At 42.8% G+C, this 25,883-nt stretch overlaps 1 protein-coding gene across 2 annotated transcripts in view; it reads left to right on the top strand.

Moving 5' to 3' along the window:
• The first annotated feature begins 6,320 nt into the window (after window positions 1-6,320).
• THSD4 (thrombospondin type 1 domain containing 4) overlaps window positions 6,321-25,883 on the top strand; it is a 289,062-nt gene continuing 269,499 nt past the window's right edge. Inside the window, exon 1 of one of the 2 annotated variants that reach the window (XM_082769054.1) lies at window positions 6,321-6,531. The gene's annotated coding sequence lies outside the window, so the exon portion shown is untranslated. Of the gene's footprint in view, window positions 6,532-9,860; window positions 9,934-25,883 lie in introns of those variants that run through there. The other variant, XM_082769055.1, reaches the window with a different exon arrangement.

Below are 25,883 nucleotides of genomic sequence, written 5' to 3'. Positions count from 1 at the left end.
CTCATGGTTTAGCCCTGCTCTGTTGAGAATAAAGGAGTAGAAATTTGTGCCTGATTCAGCAAAACATCTAGGCGTGTTCAACACTAAGGCAATTCTGAAGTGCTTTTCTAGGGGAAAAAGTGCCCAACTTTCCCTCTAAAGCAAGAAAACAGTTCTTTGGTGTACTTGTCTTCACCTGTAACTTCCTATCACTTTTGCACTGGATCAGGGCTTTCCTGTGCATCCACTGGGTGAAGCGTGTGTTAGTGTTGGTTGGGCCTGTTGTGGCTGTGAACACATGTACTAGCACACTAAGACAATTATATTCATGTCACAGGGAGGAAAGCAATACCTTTCTGGAGTATGCTACACCTAATAACTGCATAGCAATCATTTCACTGAAGGAAGTTACATTGCTTTAATTTTCATGCTGCTGCAAATGAGAAAAGATTTGGGCCTAGAATGTGGCTAGTTGTTGCTTAGATGATTTACTGAGTAAAAAGATTGATGGGTAAAAGCCTATTGCTTCTATGGAGGGGGGAGAAAACAACAACTGATAAGCGTAAAAGTCAGAAGAGCCTTGAAAACGGTATTTTGGCCCTTAATCAATAGCCCTCTGAGATGTGTTGGCAAGAATAGCAGTGAGGTGACAAAGAATCCAGAGTAAATCAAACAAAGCATGAAATCCCAACTAACAATAGGCCTGCCTTTTTTCATTTCATGACCAAGCACTTGCATCACTGTTCAAAGGGCTTATTCTTGTGTCATGTATGTTGCCTTAAGCAAATTAGCTCTGGGAACCCACTTGGAAGGAAAAAGGAGAGGAAAAAAATAAAATAAAACAAAGCCCAACACCAAAATTGTGTCAGAAGCTTTATCCAAAGTCAATATTTATGAAGTCATATCGACCCAGGAGGAGTCCATGCTGTTTCAGTACCACAAGCAGTGCCATTGCCTCCGCAGCATTTTGTAGAATTTTCACACCTCTGAATCAGCAAATAACTTCACAGAGGCAGCCAATGTGCCAGAGACTTGCCCGGACAGTGTGTCTCGCATTCTCTACCCAGAAGGGTCAAAACTCATGCTGGAGAGCCACTTCCTCGCTGTCATTCAGATATTCTCACACGAGCCAGAAGGCTCAGTTGTAGAGCTGCAGCACAGAGAAGAGCACAAACTTGTGGTGGGTGACGAGGAGCAGAACAAGGAGGACTGGTGCATGGATTCTGCCGCAACCGTCTCCGTGGTGCTTACCAGAGGTGGGTATCTTGCCTGCAGAGCTTCTCTGGAAGCTTCAAGCCATTTGCTGCCCACTGTGGCCAGCACGACTACATGTGTGCACTGCAAGCAGGGCTGTCTGTACCTTCCCACCAGCAGAGGCCTGATTTAAGAGCATCTTGAGGGAGCTGGGAGTTTACAACCACTTTTCTGCTCAGTATTTCCTTTGTTGCTGCTTTTTGCTTAGCACGCAGGATGCTTTGAATCTTATCCTCGGGTCTTTGTAACTCTCCCTTTGCATATAGAGGAAACAAAGATGTCTTTGGCAAAGATTGGTGGTGAGCGGACATCTGCAGCTTCTAGCTTGTGAAGGATGCCAAAATCTGTGATTACTTCTAAGGCCCAAGGCCTGTGCTCTAACTTCTTCTCCATGGCTTTATTAAGTGCCTGTGGGCACAGCTGCCTAGCCCAGGGGCTTCTTGCTTCCCTGCTGCTCTGTTTCTTTGTTGCTTGGGCCCCCTCTGCGCCCACTTACTGTGGGATCTCTAGTCAGTTAGGAGCAGGTTTCTAATGCTGCCCCAACACTGCGGCCTAACCCTGCAGTTATTTCACAGTTATCAATAGCCCTAGAGCTGTGCACAGCTGTTCTCAGAGGAAGTGAAGCTGTAAAAAAAGCAATGCAGCTCCTGAAGAGGGTAGGCTCACTTGGAGAGTGCTCCTCTGACAGCAGACAGACTGCACCCAGTGTTGTGCCAAGTCTCTCTCCATGTGTAAATGCTAGAATGTATTATAGTTACAGATACAGTAAAAGAAAGCTTAAATTGTACAGCTGAGAAATAACAAAGGGAAATAAATGTAGAACAGCATGTGCTGTGTGCTGTAGGTCTACAGTCTTACAATTAGATGAAGATAAGGAATACAAACAGAAAAGGCCACTTGGTTGAATGATTTTCATGTTTTCTAAACGCTTATTGCTTCACCTAAATCCATGTATCCTTCTGCTTGTGTTTCCTGCTCTGAGGAAGGTGTTCTAAAAGGAAGGCTTAAGCAGGAAACGTGTGTAGACAGGTTATTTGACACAAACTCTGTATGACTAGCTCGAAGGGACAAAAGATGGTGTTTGGCAAAAGAAAAAGCTAGTGAGTAAGTTCCTGTAAGAAAACTGTGCTGAGTTATTCATACGTAGCACAGTAGTAAGAGCAAGTGATATGGTCTGTGTAGCTGGTGCTTACCCAGAACATGGAGAAGTCCTCTGGCACGACCGAAAGGTGTCGAGGAGGAAGCAGGAAGTCCTTTTTTTGTATGGCTAGAAAGTGAACTTGCTCTGCTGTGCTCTCATGGAGTTTTCCTTGAGTGAGTCAGTCCGACTGCAGCCCAGCAGAGCTGCAGCTCACAGGGAAGTGCCATTCCTGGAACTCATCCCCTCAGGTGAAGTAAAATAAATGTAACTCAGCTCTGTTCTCCTGTTTCTGTAGCGTGACAGACCAGCTGAAAAGCTTTACATTTTCTGTGCATCTCTGTTCTCAGAGAAGGATCTGACAGGCAGGAGGACCTCCTGTTATTGGGGAAAGGAACAGATAGGGGACATAAAATGGAGGCTTTTCTAAACATAGTTTCTGGTGTGAATTACAAAACTACTGCTGTTTGTCGTAGCTAATATGCAACTGAGTTACTATTCCTTTGGTGTCATGTACTCTTTTAAGTGCTCCTACTTAAAGAGAAACTGATCTAGGGGTGAAGAGAGAATTTTGTAAACTTATACTGTTTTTCTCCAGGTCACCAGGTAGGTGATGTCTCCATGTATTTTATAATAATAATAATAATAATTTTATTGTTTATTTTCTTATTATTATTATTATTATTATTATTTTGTACATGTTTGTTTTTATTATTATTATTATTATTATTATTATTATTATTATTATTATTATTATTATTATTATTATTATTATTATTATTATTATTATTTTGTACGTGTTTGTTTTCTTTCTTTCCTGTTGCTGGTTGCTTCCCTTCCTCCCCCCTTCTGTCTCAGAATCTAAAGCTTGTGTAATAGGTACTTTCCATGCCTTAACTGCACCACTGACCTGTGCTGGACCTGTTGCAAATGTGCCGTTGTCTTCCATATACCAGGTAGCAAATCTCTAACTCTGCGGTGTTTGACACCTGCTCTCACAAAGAGAAGGAAATGAAGCAGAAAGAGCTCACTGCAACAATCAGTGGCTCACAGAAAGAAGTATTGAAACAAATACGTGGCTGAAATGAGGCAAGGAAGGGAAATGTTACTTCCTGCTCTGCTACAATCTGATCTTTCTCAAGTTCTCTCCTTCCTCATCTAAATGGGGAATTTTATGCACAGTCATTCCCGTTATTAGTGCAAGATTTTTCTTCTTGACTAGCAAGAGGCAGCTGAGTTCTACAGGATGGAGACCCTTGCTCTGCCCTATTATCTGCCTGCCAGTTTTGTCATTTTATGCTGTAATCTGTCTGAATTTGCAAAGTAGCACTACGTAATTAAACCAACTGAAATATTTTCCTATTCTTTTACAGTGGCAGCTGGCCAGAGAACTGTCTCCTGAGCAGGGAAGTTTTGCAGCGTTGAAAGTAAAAAATACTCCAATATCCCTTGCATCGCAAACCTTTGCAGCTTGCTGGGTAAGTGGAGCTGGTGGCTATCTTTGCCTATGCACTGGGAGACAAGATGTGGTTTGATCACCACATACTGAACAAATGATCAAATAAGTTCATTCCTGTCCTCACCCAGATCTTTCTTTGCTTGGTGATTTGGATTTCTCCTACATTTTCATCAAATGCATTATTTTCTACATCTTGTGATAATAGATTAAAGCTTTAAAGAAGCATTTCCTTTGTGGATTACTGCAGGGGAAAAAAAAATTAAACTCCTTGTGGATGCTCTTTTCTTCCAAGGATTCATGTTTTGCTCTCTTTTAGGAATAATGATGCTATTTCATAATGCCCTTCAGGTCCATCTGGAAGAAAATAGGAGACATAGCCTGAATGTGTGTGTGTGTTCACATTAATTTTTTGTACACAGCCGCATTTGTTATGTAAACTATGAAAGACTTCAGATAACATTGCAGTCTAATGAGACTCCTAGCTCTGCAATTGTTAAGAACAAATTTAGCATCAGCTGCTCTGATGCACAGATAAGGTGTGGGAAGAACTGCTGCTCTCCCCCACAGCAGCATGACAACAACTTCCTCTTACACTGCTGAGAAAACACGATGTGTGCTCTTCTGAGCAGTTCATCAGGCAAAAAGGGAGGAGGAGGTGGAGGGGTGAAAGATAGGACACTGCATTAGCTCTTGGGAGGGAACAATCATTCCGAAAGCCAAACAGAAAACAACAGAGATATAAGGGAAATGAGAATAAAGGCATCCTACAAGAGGAAGGGAAAACGGTGATGAGTCTATGTTCCTTGGTTTGTCAGAAGGTCTCCTTGTGCCCTGTGCTTTAATATAATAAAATTATGAATGTCAGACTCCAACTCCACTGGATACTATTAGCATCCAGCAGAGCAGGCCTCTGGGACTGCCAGTGTGCAGGCTATTGCAGTTCAGCTTCCCTTCATAGAGAAGCGAGTCCTCCTCCCCGAGGGCTGATACAGCTAGGTAGCTAATTTTCAGACCGGTGCAGTTCAAATAATCTTTCCCCAGTATCAAGAGTTAGGAACTGCCTCAAGTAGAGCAATCCCAGTGTGTGGAATTAATTTACTTGTTAATTTATTGATACCTAAGTTCTTAGGTCTTCGCTCCTGAAAAGAAACCCTTGCCTCTAGTCCATCTGGCCACAGTTGTGTCTCTCCCTGTAACAAACAGTAGTTGTGTAATTGGTGGAGCAGATGAAGTGGAACATCTAATCTGTAGCAGAGATTAGAACTAAAGTACTGTAAGCTGCCAGAGCCACTCTTGCTCACATGCTACCTGGCTCAGTAGTTAGTCAATAATTTATGTACTGCATTATATCATGGCCAGAGCAGTGCAGCATTTGCTTCCTGCAGTCTAGTACTGCCAGGCAGGCTCCAGCCTAGCTTTGAAGCGCAGGTACAGGTTACCTGTTACCAAGCTGCAGCATTGCTCAGGAGGGACTAGAAGAATTCTCTCTAGGCCTGTGGTTTCCAGACCCATTTACCTACTAGAGGTGAGACCTCTGTCTCTCGGAGGTAGCATAACCAGCCTTTTCGTAGCATTATAATACAGCCTTTCTTTGCCTGTGAGCAAGCCCTGCAAACCTTTAACATACAGCTGTCTACAGCTGTCTTTCTACAGCCAAGATCTGCTGCGGTGCCCACGGGGCATCTGAAACTGCTTGGGAGTGCTGTGCTGCAGCAAGTGCCTGGTGAACATGCATGGGAAAGTGCATTTTCCACAGCTGATCTTTTGCTGAGTGCCTGTTGCTATACATGGGCTTGGAAATTGATTTTTTAAAATCTATTTATTTATGTATTTGCAATGAATAGCACAGTCAGCACTTTGTCTTTAGTGGTTTGCCTAGGTTCAAGTGGTAAGTGAGCCCAAAATGTTGCCAAGGAAAAGCAACCTATTTCAATGTGTTTTAAAAGCAAATGGGTTCACCTGGCTGGGTCCATTCCAGCACAAGAATAATAGATTTTGTCGTAAAAAAGCATAAAACTGAATGTTGCAGTGAACCGTGGCCGATGCCTGTCTGGGTCTAAGGTCAGAGCTCGTGCTGGATGCTTTACTGCGGTGTTCAATAAACGTACCCTGAGGGATTTCAGGTTTGGTATGTTTAACACGAAGCAGCACCAGAGCGGCACAACCACCTTTCCATTCAGGTGCTGACTGAAACGTGACCACAACCGCTCCTCATCCCCGCTCTCGGCGGTATCCAGCGGTTCGGGTCTCAGCCCCGGGGCCAACCCCGCCATGCCGGGCCCGCCCCCCCACACGTCGGCGCCGCGGCCGCGCTGCCTCAGGCCCCGGGCGGCTCCCGGGGCGCGGCCAGGCCCCTCCGCTCCGCTCCGCTCCGCACCGCGCCTCGGCTCGGCTGGGCTGGGCTCGGGGCGCGCCCCGCGGGCGGCTCAGCCGCCAGGTGGCGGCCGGGAGCGGGCGTTGGCGCCGGAGGCAGCCGGGAGCCAGGGCAGAGAGGCGCGGCGCGGCGGCCGGGGGCTGTCCCTCAGCCCCGGGAACGCCGGAGCGCGGCCGCGGGACCCGAGGCAGGTTCCCGGCGGAGCGGGCGCCGCCTCCCATGCGCCGGAGGCCGCGGCGGTGCCAGCCTCCCGCAGCGCCCTGCGCCTCCTCCGCCCCGCGGCGGCACCGCGGGACCTGCGCCGCCGGGGGACGCCGGCGCCCTGAGGTGAGGCGAGGAGAGGCGAGGCCCGGGGGGGCGAGCCCCGGCCAGGTGGGGCGGCCGCGCTCGGGGTCGCTGCTCCCCGAGGCAGCGCCGGGGGAGAGAGGAGAGAGGAGAGCAAGCCCCTTCCCCGCCGGGACCGCGCGCCGCGGGGGTTTCCTGCCGTGGGCCAGCCCTGCCCGTGTGTCCCAGCGTGGGGCGCCTTGTGGGGCTCTGCCCCCAATTCACGCCGCCAGGAAGGGGCTGGGGGGGGGCACGGAGCTCGGGGAATATCGTATGGCTTTGGGGTCTTCATCCGTCAGTGTCCGCGCCCCTGTGCGCAGCAGCCCGCGGTGGGCTTCCCGTTAATTCCTCTCCTTTCTGCGCCCTCGGCTCTGTGCAGGGCAGCTGGCAGCAGCGCGCCGCAGGTTAAGGTGTGGGGAAAACTGATGGGCTTATCCCAAATCTGCTGCCTCGTGCTGTGCACTCATAAAACAAACTCTGCTCCTTCTCTGCTGCTGTCTTTGTGCCCTCTTCAGGACTACGTTCTTATTCCTCCACCTTAGTCTCAAAATAAAGCATTCTTAGCTGTTTAGTCACTTCTTGTGCGGGAGTTTTTCCGTATCTCCTACCAGCGACAGCACCTTTTTCTGTCTGTTTTCATTCTTTCATTTGTTTTTCCTTTTGATCAAGGGATCAGCAGCACTAAGTGATCCTGGAGACCCCAGCGCCGCGCGGGTTACGCAGCAGCACGCTGACTTCTGCTAGCAGACGTGACAAATCTGAGTAGGCGCATCAATTATGTGAAGAGCCAACACAAGCAGTAGAAATATTTGCAACTCACTGTGTGGCCATCAGTTGATGAATCAGTGTGATTTATTTATTTTTAATCAGAAACTACTATGTAAGTAACTCGTTGTTAGTAGCTTAATACAAGGGTCTAATGCCGTGGATGAAACAGTCTCCTAATAGGGTGCTTAATGCTCTGTCAATATGCTCTGCTTGTTTCTTCTGTCATCCTTTCCTGTTCTGTGGTAAGAGGACCAAGACCTGAAAATGGCCCAAAACTTATCTGAGTTCAGTGCTGTTTGTGGAGCTGCCAACGCACTCTAACAACCCAGTCTATCCAGCTGCAGCTTGCCAAATCGGACTTCTTTCTGGCAAACGACTGGAAGTAATCTACTGGTTGATGCAATTTCCACCCATTCAACGTTATCAGGGATTTAAAATGAAGCTTGGTATTGCTCAAGCTCATTAGGCGGTTGTGATTCTTGGTTTCTCTTCCATCACTTCTCTCCCAAGGATTCTGGTGGGACAGCAGATCTAGGTAGGCTAGGAAGAGAGAGTGCCTTTTGAGGAGAAAAGTGCTAGAAAATGAGAATATTTAGTAATGCTAGAAGTAGGAGATCAGCTGTTTTGAGTTATATATAGAGAGGCCTTTGAAGTGAGTGTAGGAAAGAAGCTTAGGTTATTTGTCCTAACCCTGTCCCAAAGAGAGCTTGTCAGGTTTTGTTTTGGAGCAGGGCTAATCCCTGGTCACTCTAACCTGGAACAGTTCCATTGGGACCCAGGGTGTTACTTCTGTTTCATGACTCTGACTCTTGGAAGCACTTGGACTAAGAGGTGTTGCATGGTGCAGGATTTTTTTTCCTTTCACACTCCATACAACAGGTTCTTTCAGAGCTCCAGCAGATTTAATTGCAGAAAATTAATTAGGTTGCTGGTATGTAATGATGAGTTTTATGACTGCAGTTTAAAACCTTTGCTCTTGCTGTAGAATAACATGAATAACTGTGCTAGGCAAACCTGCATTAAACTAGGCCTGAAAACTAAACAAAAATGAACTAAATCATCTGGAAGACTTAGGTTGGCCTGAGAGTTGTGATTCTGTGCAAGAACAGCAGAAAAACAGGTTTTCAGCGTGGCAGTCTGTGATGTTGTATCAGATGTGTGATATATTGACAGAGCATTGACAGAGACAGTTGTTGAAAACAGACGTGAGGAAACTTCAGCCAGACAGTTGGTGTTAGGTTTTTTTTTTTTTTTGAATTGGTTTATGATCTAAAGTTAAGTGCAGTCCATGTAGAGACTCCTATGGACTCGGAGTTATTCCCTTAGAGAACATTAAGGCTTGATGGTTAAGCACTTAAAAATTCAGAAAACTTGAAAGTCAACCATGCATAAAAATATTAACTTTGTCCCCTGTAGTGCTGTATTATGGTAACAGGCTTCAATTGTAGAAGGCTTTAGTTTTTTTCCAAGTAGGAAAAAAGTAAGAGGAGAAGACTTATTGAATCAGACCAGCTTTGGTGTAGTCAGTGTCCTGGACCTGACGGTGTCACTTCTGTCTCCGTAGATAGGCAAAGAATTTTGTAACGCTTAGTTGTGAAACGCTTCACACGATCACAGTGCTGTGCTCTCCTCTCCCTTACCTAGCTGGAGAACATACTCAGTGAAGAATCTTGTTCTCTTAACCAGGCGCATACACAATTCACTCATCGCTTCATTTCAGCTTAGAAATCAGTGTAATGTGGTGATAATGCAGTTTGGAGGATGAGACAGGTTAATAAGAAAGTTAATTTGGTTATGAATTTCTGTGGTTTAAATACGTGACCAGAGGACATGATCGTGCATTGCTAACCTGTATGAGGTTACGTAGGAGTTGGTTATTGTGTGCTTTGCATTTAAGTAACTCCTGTTGCATTCAGAATAGTACGTTGCACTAGAAAATTCAGTTTACGTGCATTACATTTTTAGGGAGAATGCATGTCTTTAATTTAGAAGATTAGTTAGGGAGGTGGTAAGCAGATGTAAATAACAAAGACAAAAAATCGCTTAGCAGAGCAGTTTGATGGGCGCTGAATTTGGCCTCGTGTCTTAGCCTGTATAAAGGGACTGTAGCTGAAACTGCATGCTTCAGAGTTGCCTGATTGTGTTGTTGTGTTCTTTGTGTTAGTTGGCAATAGCAGATATAAATCCTGTAATTTAAAACAACTCGGTTGTCTCCTAGTGGAATGTGCTGTCCCACCCAGTTTTCTCTTGCGGACTTGTGAGTGTCATGTCACACATCTCATTTGTGCAGCTTCTCCCTGCAGGGTTAGGGCATTCCCAGAGTTGGGTCAGTGTTCAGAGCTTTGGTTGCTGTTAAGCAATCAGCGCTTGTCAACACCATCTCCTGACATCCGCTGCGTTCTTCCAAATGGCAGTACCAAAGGGCAGATGCGGGGCTGCTTGGCAGGGACTGTGCTTGCACTAGAAATATTCCAGGTCTAATAGGAGCTGGATCTGATCCTTGTGCAGGAGAAGTAGCTTTTCCTGTTGATCGGGTGATGTGTTTGCGAATCGCCAGAAGGTGGGTTTCTGTGACCTGCTGGGCTGCTGATCAAGTCTTACCGGCATCTTTCTCCTTTTCCTCTCTCTCTGAACAAGGTAAGCTGATCACAGGGTACTGGCCAACTGTTAGATTTCCTGAAGGTAAAATTCTCATGCAGATTGCTTTAAGCTTTTTAAAAACAAAGCAAAACAACCACAGAAAAAAAACACACAAACAACAGGGAAAAAAAGAAAAAAAGCAAAAAAGCACTGGAATAAAAACATCTATTGGATAGGAACAAAAACAAATGATGTAGCATGTGCCTCCTAGGTTTATTGCTATGTTTCTTCAAATTGCAGCTCAAGGACTTGCTCATGGGCTATTTCACATCAGTCCTGTACTGCTACTTCTTGGCATCCCACTTCAGTATTTATTTTGGTCCTGGTTTTGGAATTTCCCTTCACAGGAAGATTCCATACTCCTTATATGGAAAAATTGGTTTAAAAAGGGACTTTTTTCCATTGGTTCTGTGGATTCTTTTCTCAGTAATTATAAGAGCCGCTATCTGTTTTCTTTAAAGCTCTGATCCAAGGGCCAATAAAGTCAAGGAAAAGGTTATCAGTATTTTCGATGGCTTTTGGATCAAGGCATTCCCATGTGGTGTGCTCTTGCCATTGGAAAGAATGTTTTGAAATTGCAGTGGCACTTTAAAGGATCATTTCAGTACATCTTTAAGGCCCATCTGTTGATACACTTGCATTCACATGTAAGGAGTTAAGTCCCCATCTCCGGGTCCTGCAAGCAAGCAGCCCTCTGTTTCTCCAGTGGGTGTAGTGCTGTGTCTGAACTGTGATAAACTCTTATTTTCTGATTACCTCTGTAGCTGGTAAGAAATGAATTGGCAGAATGCACGAATGCAACTGTCTTCTTGGGCTTCAGCTCCTGTTCCCAACTTGCATGAATCGATCATTGTGAAGCGTGGATATTTTCAAGTGTCAGTATGACTGCAGTCTTGGAGGTTAGCCCTGCCTAACGCGTGGAGCCCTTCTTCCCTCAAATGTTTTTCCGTATCATCACTTCAGCAGAACCGTCTGTGAAACAGAAATCAAAATGATAGTTTGTTTCACCAGGAACAGCAAATGTCCTGCAACATAATAATTGTGAATTTTGAGGAAAACTGAAACAAATTGACAAGGTACAACTTATTTATAAAAGGAGCAGGGAGAAAGGCTTTATCAGCACAGATCCATCCAATGGCTTCATCTGATTTGGAGGAAGAAATGGCTTCAGAGCTCTGGAAATTAATTTTGCTGGTTAGGTGGTAACGGGTAGCTGGGTCCCAGAAGCTGGCAGCCTGTTGGTGGGCAGTACTGCCTCATGTAGCGTTTGGGAAAGTAGAGGTAGGTTTGCCCCAGAATCATGAGATTGGTTTACAAATCCTGATGCTCTAAAATGAATATATCTGACTTCATGTTTTCTGAGCTCTCCAGAGTTTACATTTGCAGTCTTTTCTTTGCCAGCACAAGAGCTAGTAACTTGTTCTTTTAATGGGAGTAGTGCTTGTCATACAGTCAGTTCCCCGAACTGGGGCCTTCAGGGGACTCTCTGGATACAAAATAATCATATTTAAACAGGACTTGGTAGAAGTTCAGTCCTTTACAGAGGAGCAGCAAAAGGCTTATTCACTAATTCTGTGATCCTGTTTCCCTTGTAAGACTTTCTTGTAAGACTGCTGTGTCTTGCATTTTATATGTCTGTGATTAAGTGTAGAGAGCAATACAGTTCTTCAGAAAGCTATGTTTTTTACTGCATTTTGTTCATTTCACTTTGATTACTTAATTAGTGCTTTTTTACTAAACCCAGACTTCTTAAAATACTGCAGTAAATAAGGAAAGAATATTCCCTTTGTGTTAAATTCAAAGGCATGGCTGTTGTGGTGACGGGACTTTCAACTTCTGAACTTTCCTATTGCGTCTCCGAGGGGTTGTATTGACCTCTGCTGCACAGAGATGATGTTGAACAGAGAAACCTGGCCATGAGCAGCATCTTGCCAAATTTGTCTGTGACAGTATAGCTGGAAGGGCTGCTGCTGGGTGTGCTGACACCTTGGACCTTGCTTGCTTGGACCTTGCTGTCATTTTTGACTGTGTGGCCTGGTATGAGATACGGGAGCAGAAGACTGGCTGGAAGTAAGGGTGCTGTGAGCCTGGAGGATGCTGCCTGGAGCCCTGCGCAGAAGTGAAGTGGTTTCCTGCCAGTTACTTTCTCTGTGGGTCATGATGTCCATGCTGAACCGTGGTATCTCTGTTCTTGTTTTGGGAAGAGGCCAGATAAAGAAGCTCTTTTTAAAAGCTCTTCTTCATGAAAGCCACATCCTCATGAAAAAACATCTGTTGTGCCAGGCCCTGCTGGATCAGCACTTGGATCTGTGTGAGCATGGAAGAATACTGCTCCCCCAGGAGCAAGACGTCACTTAGATTCTCAAGTACGGTATGACTGCAATCTGAAATCCTGAATCAGGCAGATTCCCCTGTGACTGCATTTGGATTAGCTGGCGAGAAGTGCGTGGAAGGAAAACTCTCTCTCTAGATGGCAAATTCAGCGAAACTGTTGACCGCAGTCTGTGAGTAAATGTTGACTTGGAAAGTTTACAGATGTCCTGAGTTTTTCTTCCTGTGGTAAAGGTGATTACTCTAGTCCTGCTTTGGTAAGGTCATGCTTCTAGTAGTTGGTTGTATGTTATGCTTGGGTTTTGTTTGGTTAATGTAGTTTCTACAAAAGTAAAAAGAAGAAATGATTTTGCTTATCAGATTGGCAAATGGAAGCAAGAGCCTGTCCAAGCCCACCCTGCTTAATTACAACAAAATGACATCCCAGGACACAAGCTGGACCAAAAGGATGATAAGTTACATGGAGTGGCTGCAGTAACTTAATCTGGCAGCAGTGAAGGCTCTGTCCCATGTTCCTGTAGTTCCGTGAAGCTACATCCACTAGGGAAGTGAATGTGGAACAGCGGGCACATCACCTTGCAGATCTTCAGGACTGGTGTGTGGAATTTAAACGCTTAACTAGAACAGCAGAAGAATGAGGATTTGAAAGAATAGTGTGTTAACCATTAACTGCTGGTATTGTTCAGCTTTGACAGCCCAGAAAATACTGTTCACGTGTTGAAACGCAGGGGTTAAGGCTGGATGTCTGTTTTGATTTTTGGCGTGAAAAACAGACATTAAAAATGTAATTTCCTATATTCTTGTACTTCAGATATCATTTGTACAAATTAACACAATATTGCACAGCAGAAGACTTGAAGACTTTCTTTTTTCTTTTTCTTCTTTTTTTTTTTTTTTTTCCCTCCTACTTACAGTTCAGGCTTTTACTCACATTGGCATTAAGAAGTTTGAAGTACTTTGGTCGCTTCTCGGAAGAATGTTTAAAAATTTTCATACTCAAGCTCAGATTTATTACTTAGGCACTGCCAATGCTGCTGTAATTGTCATCGTAAAGTTTCTTGTATTTGTTGCTGGCCAAAGTCATTACACCGGAGTGAATGTGTAACATGTAAGCGTGTTTGAAACTTAATTATTATTAATACTTATAATTATTAATAATAAATTGTAACAACAACAATAACAACAAAACAACAAAACTGTGCAGTTTTTGAATGATGAAAGATCTGAAATATCTTTGCTGCTTTAATACTGTTAGAATTGGCCAGAAAATGAGCTGACTTCTTTTGAACCGTGCTGCTTGTGATTAAATTGTGATTTGTCTCTGTTGCTTTGAAATGGAAGAGGGGGGGAAACAGTTTCCAAATGTCTCTTGCTGGCAATTGCAGGTTGAGAAAGGTGGGGTTGGTTGGTGTGTTTCTGCTTTTTGATTTGCCTTTTTTCTGAAGTTAGGTTACAAGGCCTTTTCAGAATTCCCATTTACTCAGACCATGCAGATTTTACGCTTAACCAGGAACCCCTGTGTCAAGTACCGCCTGGAGAGAGATTGCACTTGGGTTGCATTCCTTTCAGCAAGTTTTCTCTCTATCTCCAGCAGCGGCGACTCCATTAGACGATCTCAGGTCACTGTATAAAACCTGACTTTTTCTGACTTCAAGCAATATGCTAAACAGCAGTGAATGCTAACTGCTGACTTAAAAAATAATATAAAACTCAGGCACTTTTTTTTTTTTTTTTTTTTGAAATCCTCGCTGATCTTTCATGCTCTGCCTGTTAAACTCTCTGCATAGGCAATATTTAAAGCAGCATCTGAAGTCCACGCTCTTGAAGGAGTTACTCTGTTTTCTTTCCCAGCAGTTTGCAATTGGCTGTGCTTGTTTTCAAGAAAAGCCAAGAAATCTGTCTCTCACATTTTGCATCCCCGTTTTTCAGTTTTGTAGGCACTTGGATATTTTTCCTGAAGCTTCAAGTGATGTCAGATGAAGGTCAGTGCACTCTACTAACCTGCCCTGCAGCACAAATAAGTTCAGGCCCTACTGCCAAGAGATGACCTTTGATTTCTTTTTACCTGACACAATGAAGGCTCTGTTCAGAATCCTTCATTCCTACTTTACTTAGGCAAAGTCCCAGCCACTTGAATAGGTTTGCCTGGGCTAAGAGGGTTACAAAAGTTCCTGAAGCATGGTATGGTGATGGCAGAGGCTTCTGTGTTGTAGATGAGTTTCAGAAACTGCGTTTATTGTGGTCAGAAAAGAGAGGTAAAAGAGTGGATTTTGTTGTGACTTACATCACTACTGAGTCTGAAACTACAGATAGTAAGTGTTGGTTTTAAGCTACACCTGATCAATGGAGATAGTGAGCAAAGGTGCTTATGCATTAAAATACTCGTTGTATGTAGGCATAAAGAAATACTTCAGTGTGAAATCATCACTGGCTTTACAGACTGCCAGAGGGCTGTGTATGCTGTCAGTGGGTAACTACTGTAGTGGTCCTTGTGCTTTTCCCCTCTTGGTATCCTCCCAGTCGAGGTGTGCTCTTGAGTTGAGCATTGTAGGGTCCCTTAAAACTAAGTGTAGCAATTCTGCTCAAACTGCTGTGTTTCAGAGTGGGGTTGCTTCACCTAAATGAAGTTGTGTATGGCTGCCAAGTGGGGAGGCACGTTACGGTAACGCTTCTACTGTGCTCTGACTGAACCATGCAGCTGGTTTGTTAAAAGAGAGATTTCCATCAGCCTCTCTTTGTAAGTCCATGCTTCTTATTGATTTTTCTCTTCAACCCGTATTTCTTTTGCAGATGTGAGAGTGGGTACTCATGCTTCAGATCCAGCGAATGATTTTGGAAATAGCAAAGTCAGTTTATTTCTTTCATAGTCAGATTATGCAGTTCGGTCTTAGACCTACCGTCAAACAAACCCCTCTTGAAAAATAGTAGCAGGTTTATTGATAGGCTGGGAAAAAGTCAAGACTGCAACCTGACGTGGAAAGGATGGCTGCAAGTCAGAGGAATACCGTTTTCCTGACTCACTATTTTTATGAGTTAATGCTGTTAGCAAGGGTGACAGTGGTTGTTGCTGATTTTGTGAGGTTAGTATCTTTTATCTGTCAACCCTAAACTCATTCTTCACAGACCACTGCATGGCATCTGCTTAACTATTTCTTTAGTAATAGGCAGCTTTTTAATCTGCAGCTAGTAAGATATTTCAACTTTGCTGCGCAGTGATTGATAACCTGAGATTATTTGAATGTATGATTGTATTGGGGTTGTCTGTCAAGGCCTGATACCTCCTGTAGGAGTGTAACAGTTTATGCAGTTTACGTTAAATGGACTGAAATACTAACTGTCGTGTGGACCACCAGAGCACGAGGCATAGCAGCAAGACGAGATTTGTAGGATGTCTAAAATCCCTTTCAGATGGACAGGGCAAGAATAAACAGGTCCCTCTCCCCACCCTCAAAGGATCTTGCAATTCACTTCTCAAATGCAGGAGGCAGGAGGATTCACCACGTGGAGGTATGATTGGTACAAGCATTAGGAATTTTCTAGAAGCCTGCACCAAACGTGCTTGAGGAGAATTACATTCAGTGAATTCAGTCTCAAGGGATATAATTGAGAACATAATTTTTTCTGTGTTTCTGAACATAGGGATTTTACATAGCTTCTGTTGTTAGTTGTGTCATGTCTTCATTTCATTTTCTTAAAGATACAATGATATTGCTGTTTGTCATCCCTAATTCTTGTTAAAGTTTGGCTACTGGGTGTTTTCCTTTTCATCTCCACTAACATCTTCACATAAAGAAGAGCTGCACCTCTGCAAATGTGCCTCTTTAAATGGTAAAAGCATAATTGCAATTTGATGCTACTTTCTTGGTTGCCTACCTTGTTTTTGCAACAGTGGCCTTCTTCTAAGACATTATCCTCTGACTTTGTTTCAAATAAAGTTAATGATGTCTGGTGGTTTTATGCTGTGGCCCTCATCTTGATTTTATTGTGGGCGAAAGCTAAATAGAAGTCCGTGGGACAGTTCTTCAGTGGTTTCTCTGAGTTACACCTGTATTGTTTATTTACATGCAGAATTTAATATTTGCAGAAGATTTACAAGACTTCTTACTGCCATTACTGTAGTTGACTTTCAGAGATCCATTGATAGGTTACAATTTCATTGGCCTTAAATTCTCAGATATTGATTCAAAATGCTGAAACAAATACCACGTTTCACAGTGGTCTCTTAAGACCTCTCTTTAGACCTGTTATTCGTCATTATGTAGGAACATAGAGGAAAGCAATAAATCTTTGATTTCCACTGTTGCATTTCCATACCTGTATGTGGGGAGCTTTAGATCTGAGAGGGTTTTAATGTGAGGTTAGAATCTCGTCATTCTTGTAGTGTTGTATAATAGCAAATTAACTTGAGATGAAATAATTATAAAATGTTATTTAAGATGTTTCAAGAGCACAGTCTCTGAAGTGTCCTATGCAAGATGTTGAGCTGTGTTTCTCTCCATGATCTAGCAATCGTTATATGTATTGACTCTTAGAAATCTTGGCACACAAGCCTTGCTACTAGGCATATGGAATCTCCTTCAGAACGGACCTGAGCAGTTGACCTGTGTTTTATTCAGCAAAGGAATGTGCAGAATTTCTCTGAATTCTGTAGTATCACAGCACTATTTGCTCTGGACATGTGTCACTTGTTTTTCAGTGCTCCCTAAAACATATCCCCGTGTAGGTGCCTGCAAAGCTTGCATCTGGCCAGTACCTAGTTGAAATCTAGTTGCTAGTTGCTCTCATGTACTGCACCTATTCAGTCTCTAGATTCTCCCAAATGTTATAAGACACTCTCTGACTCTTTGAGCTCCTGAGAAGATGGTACTCCTGTGTCTGTGCACCCCCCAGGCAGTGCCGTGGCTAAAAGGCATTGCCTGCTTCTTCCATGGCAGCTGGGCTGCGGCAGTACTGCTGCCTGAGCAGTGCCGGTCACTTCAAGGGGCGCTCGATTCAGGTGGGAATTGCATGAAGGAAAAAAGGAATCTCATTTTTTGGCCAACATAAAGCAGTCAGGTTTGTTGACTGCAGGAGAGGACCAAAAGGAAAATGACATTCTTCGTGTTCAGTGTTTATTACAAAAGCCCTCGTCACTTTTTTGGACGTGGGTTAGTACAAAATGTACGTCAGTAGATAGCCAGTGTTGTTTTTCCCTTCAGTTATGGCAGTATTGAAATGTATGTTAAAACACTTGTCCTTGAAAACTTGTGTAGAAAAGGATTTGATGAGTTATTTTGGGATGTGCGCCCACATTAATCTCCATCAGAGGGAGTACAGGAAGCCAGTGCTCTGCAGTGCAGCGCTGCACCGAGTCACAGCGGTGTACTTGTCAGAATACCAGCGCCTTTGCCTTTGCCCTTGCAGCTGGAATGCGTTGGAGCGAGATACTCGTTTGGCTGTAGCCTTGATATCCAGATTTTCTTTGTCTGCAAGTAGACTGGCTGAATTATGTTACTTTTACCCATACTGAAAAAAAACAAAACCAAACATATATATATTTTTAATTTGTTCTTCTGTAGTAAAGGAGTTGTGTGAAGTCCTGCTCGACTCTGGAGGGAAATCCAGCCTTTCTTTAGAATGCCTAACCCACACCACAGCGTTAATTGCGAGGCAGGGAAATCTCTGAAATCTCCCGGGATGACTTCTATCCCATTTTATAGCTCCGTACACAGAGAGTAATGCTACAGAAGCTCTTGGAGTTGTAACCGAAATGTGGAAGTGAGCCCCAAGGATCTCAATGGTAATTTCAGCGGATGCCTGTGTTATGCTTACAGATGCGTGTTCCAGTCAGTTTCTGTTCTGCTGCATGAGGTTTTATGGCAGAAAATTAAGCATCTCTGGCAATAAGGGTCTTGAATAACTACGCAGAAGAGAAATATTTAGTCAGCCTTCACAAGGCTCTGCTCATTGTGGTCACTCGGGTGATCTGTAGCGATCCCTTCCAGGGACTAGCAAGGATTCCACTCGGGGTTGCCTAGTGAGCTTGAAAAGGGGTTTGGTGTGATGACTGGCGTGTCCCTCTACAGATCCAGCTTTATCACTCGTCTGCTTTGAAGCAAAGTATAAGTATTCCTAAAAGCATTGTTATTTGGAGGCATTACTTCTGCACGGTGATGTTTCCTCCACTGGTACTCCAAAGAAAAGATTTTTTTCTGAATAAGCAAGCAAAGGTTTCAGGTCTCTGTCATGTACTCTTCCCCCTGTTGTGTGCAATGCCTGGTGCCCCAAACACCTGTGGAGTCTCCAAAGCAGCAGAAGAGCAGGAGGAGGAACACTGTGAAAGTTAGTGTTTTGACATTGCATGTGTTCAGCTACTGTCTTGACAGACAGGCACGCAAAATATTTTTTATATTTTTTTTGTGGGGACAGTGGTAGATTTGAGCATTCAGCTGCTATTGAATTTCTTCCTTTGAAAATCACGGCTCTGAAGTTCAGGGTGTTGACTGCTGAAAGTGCTTGTGTGTGTTAGAGCACTGCTGGCTCTTCCTGTCGTCCTGTTAGTACTGAGCAGCCCTAATCAGAGAACGGGTGCTTTCACTTCAGGCTTTTCATTTTTATTGGAGTCATGCAGAAAGTTAATTGGGGTAGGTTAATGATGCACACTTCTATATCCTAGTCAATGAAAGGTCTCACAGGGTGTCGTCACAAGGAGGGACGCTTGATCTTTACCGCTGTATGCTGCTGAACGGTGCCTGATGCTCAGGCCACCAAAAAATTATTCCCTGAAGTACAGTCTTCTAAATTTGTTCCCTTTTTTTCAATGTAAGGGATGCTGATGTTTGGGCGTGTGTTTGCGATGTGTATTGAACAGTTTGAAAGCTTAATTCTCATGGTCAGTTGCTTAAAAATTGAAAATATGACTTGTGTTCTGCCAGACAGAAGTCCTTCTTAAACAGTTGGCTAGAAAACAGTGTTTCCTCGTTATAAAAGGCAGCTATCTTCTACCTGCACAATAATCATAGCATATACATGGTTTTTGCTTTATGAGAGAGATGTCTCCCAGCTGTGTTCCTTAGAAATAGCTGCTTATACAGCTGAAATACATCGTACGTGTGCCTTCCATTAGCTATACAGAAAGATTTGCTTCCTATGAGTTTTTCAGGCAGTAGGTATTACAACTCTGAGCGAGGCTGGTGGGTCTTCGGTTTTCATCCAAAAGGTGTAAGGGCCTCTGAGAGCCGTCATTACCTCTTCATGTAAACTGCAATTGAACACTGTTGCAAGCCTGTGTTTTTGAAGAAACTCAAACTAAACTAGGTGGAGAGTTGGAAGACTTCCTTTGATTTCAGACACCTCGTGTTCTGAAAACAACTTTCTTATTCTCCTTTCATGACTTCACGAAAATCTCATTTTCTTTGAGTTAGTTATCAGTGAAGAAATTAGTGGAGACTAATATTGCTAATTGCTTCAAAATGTACTCCTGTACTTTGAAATATCAATATTGTTCTGACTTTTACTAAATAAATAAACTTGGAGACTGAAATTGAGCTTATGGTACTTCTCTAAATTAAATATGACTGGCTAGAGCATTTTAACTCCCAGTCACAGCAGGAATTATACTGGAGTCCCCGAAGCAAGGACAGGGTCTGGACGCAGTGCATGAACTGTGCATCTAAGGCACCACTTCGGCTACCTGTACTTGGTAGAAAAGTATTTAGAATAGCATCTTGTTAAAAATCAGTTGGTGCTCTCGCTGCTCATTTTGCAGGCAGGATCACAGTTATTGCCTCATACTGAAGTTCCCACAAGCCCATTTCTATTGCTTGTCATGCCACAGGATTCACCTGTATTTCGAGTTGGTGCTTAGAGAGGTGCCAGGTAACCAGCTGGCTTTTTAGGCTGTTAACCATTGCTTCTTCTATTTCTTTCGTTCATTACCAGGAGTCAGATGAATGTTGATCAGGTTTATGGAGAAGTTAGGGAAGACTGTTTTTATGAAAATGGTCTTTAACATATAATCTGGATCCCTCTCCCTTCCTCTGACATATGCATTCCCTTCTACGTCTTTGCTTTGGAATATTCAGGTTGTAGAAAAGAAGTTATGTTAAAGGAGAACAAAATTAATTGTCATCGTAAGAGATCATTCTTCTAAAAAACTGTAGTTACTAAGCACAGTTAAAAAAATAAAAAATAAATGCCAGGGATTTGGCCAAAATTACACAGCCTGTCAACGTGAAATGAACTTTGAGATAGGTTTGCAAGAGTTTCCACACAGAGTTACATCCCAAGAATCTCCCTGCCAATTTAGAGAGATTTATGATCTCATTTCTGTGATTCATTTTACCTTTTACATATTTGTTTTTTTGCCTAGAAACCACACATGAGGACCTAAAATACAATGTTTGTGAAGATTAGCTAGTGTTTTCAAAAGGTGAAGGAGGCAGTTAAAATGGCAATCTTGGTTCAGCCTCAGTCTTGAACAACAGGCGGCATTTTTCTGGATTATTTCAAGGAATTGAAGAAGAATTCAAATTTTCTGACACCTGATTTTGTTTTTTTTTTTTTTGGCCTCAGGTTCGATATTTTATTTTTACTTTTATATTATTTACTTAATAATATGTGTTCAACCAATACTACATTAATTCTACATAACCAATGGTAACAAATATTAAGAAAAGAAATCTAAGGAAATATTGAAGAAACCGGTCCTACTTGCCATACATATTATGACTATCTCACAATGTATAAAGTGAGTGCCTGTTATTATTGTTTCTCCCTTTACTTTCAAGATCAATGTCACAACCCATTAGATCTTTAATTAAATCATATATAATTTAAAAAGACTGAAGCAAAAATGGTTGAATTGTTGTCCTCCAGCACAACAGTATTTTACAAGCAACAATATGCATGCTGTGCATGGGTATTTTGGGCTAGATACAGTAAAGACATTGGGAATATGGTCACTGTTGGATTTCCCCAACTTTGAGGTTGTCTACTAGTGTTTAAAGAACTGAATGTTTCTGGTTGCCACATAATCAGGTTACGTGGTTTTCTGCTGAATTCTACTGACACGGCTGAAATTGTTTTTTGAAGAGTTGAGATTCACGGGAATTAAAAATAAAAAATAAAAAATGGGGGCTCTAGAAATGGGACTGAAATTTCAGACTACTCCAGGACTGCCCTCAACCTCATGGTTAGTGTTTTATTTGGGGTTGTTGTCTCGAGGACTCTCATGCATCTCCCCCATTGCCGCAGCACGACGAGCAGCTGGCACCTTCACCCTGGCTCCTGGCAGGCTGTGCCCCTGTGCCAGCGCAGGGCCTGTCCCACGCTCCAAGGCCATTGGCAGTTGCTCCTGTGAATTTACGAGGCTTGGTCGTGCCTCTGTTTGTGCAGCATGTTTACTGGACTGTGGTTTTTTGTGTGTGTGTGAGAGAGATTTTAGGTAAAGGAACGAAAATGTCTGGATCTTGATCAAGAATAGATTGGAGACAGGCACAGAGCTTTCTTGGACTGCAGTAGTTCTGGACACACCCAGAAGGAGAACTTTAAAGTTTTTAAACTAAAACAGAGAGGTACCTTCAGGGTTAGGCGGAGTAACTTGCAGTTTCTGAGTTAACAAAAATGTACGCTCCATTTGAGCATCAGAACCTTCCCTCAGGTCTAACGCTGACTCTGTCTGTCATGCAGCTTTCAGAGACAACTGTATCTTTTAATGTAATTAATGAATATTTCAAGAGATTAAAACTCTGCTGGTAGGTGTCATCAGTTACGGTACAAGCAGTTGGGTATACACACAAATTATGGAGCTAGGTAAATTTGGTACACTGTGAGGTGCTTTATCCAGGTCTTGTGAATGTAGAGACTTTGGGATGCAAGCCAAAGGATCTTCATTTAACATCATTTATTAGATGTGAGTAACTAAACTGATAAATACACCACGCTTTACCGTTGTGCAAGGGAACAGATTCAAAGGCAATCTTAAAAGGTACATATACTTTTTTGATTTAAGTGGTTCTAAATAGTATTTGTTAACACTATTTCCTAAATAATATAAAAACAGAGCTTTGCACATCAGCAGATACAACTTTGGAATGATGCTGCAGTTCCATAGCTACTTCAAGTTCCTGCTGTCAGTAGCTGGCAAGATATATAATCTAACCAGGAAGATAAACATTGAAGGAAATTTAACTTGGCTTGCCATATATTTAAGTCAACAAGATAAAATAGGCTACACAGACAGAGCAGTTCTGAACTGCGCTGAGTTTGTGTGTGTTTGCACATGAAGTACCGCACGCCACTGCTGGGTTAGAATGGTTGGTCTCCGGGCGTTCAGTACGTGTGCGTCCATCTGCTATTACTGGGAATTCTCTGTTGTAGTCAGTGCCCAGATGAATGTGGGTGCATACACCTGGCAGGGCTTGAGAAGTATAGGTTGATGCTAACATCACGTTGCAATTCATGCACGTGGAGTACCATCCACCTACAATACACGAAGGCTACAGTCACTGGAAAAATTGCGTGTGAGTAGTCCTGCAGTATTTAAGAAGTTAAGGTAACTGATTCATTAGCTTCTTGCAAGCCACCTCATTGGAAGAAGTGGGTTTTGGTTAATTAGGCAAGGAGGAAGTCTTACTGTTGACTTCCCAGTAGACTTTCCTCTTTACTTAACTTTCTGACAGTGTCACAGGTGTCTGACCTGATAATTCTGTATATTGCATCGTGTAATGCTTTGAGACATCTAGTTGTGTCTGTCTCAGCAAACTTCTGAGCTTGCCTATGAGCCTAATAGATTCCTTTTTTGTTTGTTTGTTGTTTTGTAAGTTACTCCCATTCTCCATCTCTCCCTCTTTTTTGAAATCTCCATTACAAATCAGTGTTTTCATTTTGTAATTTCACTTAGGCTCCTGTCTGAGACCTGCTGGCAAGGGGTGGCAGTGTCTGGCTGTAGGTGAGGCTGAGGTGATTAAAGACACTCTGTGGGTAGTGTTGAGAGTGTTAATCTCAGTAAATATCAAAAGGAAAGACTGTTATGATTAGTTCACCACTTGACAGTATAACTGATGAGCCTGGTAGCAGTTGGAATCGCTCACCTGCAGTGCAAAAGGGGAGGGACGAAACGTGAATCGGGATCTATTTAGCCAATCTCATTTTCCGTGACCTGATGCAAGTTTTATTACATGCATTAGGACACGTCTCCCTTCGGATTGTCAGGCCATGGGTGCTCTGGAGAGGAGGTGTTAATCCTGTCCCATCCTGTCTGGTGCTGGGCTTTTTTCCCCTTCTGAGTTTCACAGATTTAGTTTTGTCCCACTGTGGGGTGAAATGGGGAAGATGGTTGAAATGTCAAATATTTTAATGCAGCGGGGAAAGTCTTGCTAACTCTGCTCCAGTACAGGAATGTGGTTTGTTCCAGTTGAGGTGATGTGGTCTATTCTGCTATAAATATGGGTACTAGAAAGTCTTTTTGCCAGGTAGGTCTATAGTACTTTTAAGCCTCTTGTGGAAAGGTAGCTTGACTTATTGGATCAGCTAACACATTTTACACCTCACCAGGCTTTTGAAAGTTGTCATGCCAAAATTCAATCCTAGTGTTAACTGTCTAGCCATTTCAGGTATTCGTTTTGCCCTGGATCTTTGGGAGGGAACGTAATTGCCATGTTTGCACATTTTCATATCAAAACCACCCGTGTCAAAATGACATTGCTTTCAGTATGCTCTAAACACTTATGCGCTTTAGTCATTTTGAAAGCAAGCTCTTAAGTTGCTTAGGTGCTTACCATTTGCAGCACACAGTGTAAAAATTGCTATTTCAAAAGAAATGCACATATGAGTTGCAGTCAGAAGTGCTTTGAAAAATGCATTGAAATGCTGTTGGAATTTGAGTTTGTAATGCGAGCTGCCAAGGACAGTAAAGATACAGATGAACTGAAAAAAAATGGTAAAACTATGCCAAGACTTTAGGCATTCTTTTTGAGAATAATCTCCAGAGACGCTGAAGGTTTGGTTTTGTGTGTTTTTTGTTGTTGTTGTTGTTTGTTTGTTTTTTTTCCAGCCTCTTAGCAAAGCTAGTTTGCTAACAATACATTTTCTGCTTTTCAAATAGGTGTAATTTGCAGCATGGGCTAGGAGGGTGCACAGTTCTTCTGCTTGTATCATCTAACAATGTGCTGTTGGGGTTGTGTCCCTCCACACAAGGATGGGGGATAAAAAGATTCTCGAAGAATGAAAAAACAGTACAAGAGAGTACATCTGAGGGGAAAAAAACAAAGAAACAAAAAAGCACCACACAGAATGCTGAGAACTTGAAGCCTTGGTGACAATGCATCTTACCAGCATGTTCTCCATTTTCAGTCAGGCAGGTTGCAGGGAGTGAGACTTTTGTTTCCTTCATAATTCAGAATGTCTGTTAGAAATGGTTTCTGAGGGGATATGTCTTCATTCTTTGTGTTAGTGCTGTATGTGTGGACTTAATATTTACATGTGTAGCTTTAGTACAGACAAAATCTGTTTTCTGAAGTGCTCCACATCTCCTTAAAAAACAAACAAAAAAAAACAACACCAAAGAACTACCCAACAACAAAGAAAGCATGACATTAAGCAGTGAAACTGGCGAATAAATGTGAGGAAGCCTCGTAGATCTACTGACAAGCATGGAACTGCAGAAAGAAAAGATGGAGTTTAGCCGGGTCCTGGAGCTTTCCTCTGCACAGCTAAGCTGTCGGTGGGGGACTTCTGTCGTGGTGCTTCTCCAAGTGCCCAATTGTTAATGCCTTCTGTTTAAAAGCAAACAAGTGAACTGAGGCCATAACAGGAATTGTCTTTTCAAGTTGTTAGGAATATTTTGCGAGTTCTTAAACCCACATTTATTATTATTATTATATATTTTTTTTAATTATTATGTTGTTGTTTGTTTTTTTTTATTCAGCTTGCCCAGTTGCCTCTAAACAATCCCCATTTTCTAGCACAGGATCAGTAGTTTATCTAACCGTGTGGTTTTTTAAGTTCTCGATGTCTTTTCCCTCTGTAGGCAGGTATTAATTACCTGGCTGCCTGACAGAAATTGAGAGCTTTTTATCTGTGAACAGCAATGTTCTCTTGTTTCTGTGCACTCCACAGCATTTCAACATGTAACCGCTTGTAAATGGCAAGATACAGACAGTGGTTGACAAAGTTCTTAAATTTATGGATATGCTTTAGTCCTAACAGTGTTTTATTTCCTCTTTCCATTCCCTCCCTCAAACCCATCTCCCCCCAGTTTATATTGGATCTCCATACTACAGAGATCTTTCCTGCTTTCCTGTCTAATTCAAGTGCAACATTTTAGGCGTCAACTGTACAATTGAAGCTTTACCAAAATAAGAACTCCCAGGTGTCCGAACAGTTGAGAAAGTTCCTAAACAAATGAGAGTGCATCGAGGTAGTAACTCTTTCAAGGGCTGGTAGGGCTACTCTGCCTTTGCAATGATCCTGAAGCAACGATAATACTGAGAAAGAAATAAGGATCTGTTGAACTTGGGTTCTGAATGCTGTTTAACCCCAGCTACCATGCGTGACTATGGGCCAGGCATGTGGCTGGGATCACTGTCTGGTGAGAGGGAACAACTCTGCTCTTCCCTGTTTCTTCTGCAGATTGC

This window comes from Aythya marila (genome assembly GCF_965140915.1).
Source record: "Aythya marila genome assembly, chromosome: 11".
NCBI classification, from domain to species: Eukaryota; Metazoa; Chordata; class Aves; order Anseriformes; family Anatidae; genus Aythya; species Aythya marila.
Note: the sequence above shows the minus strand (reverse complement) of the source record. Positions and strands in the feature narration are given on the sequence as shown.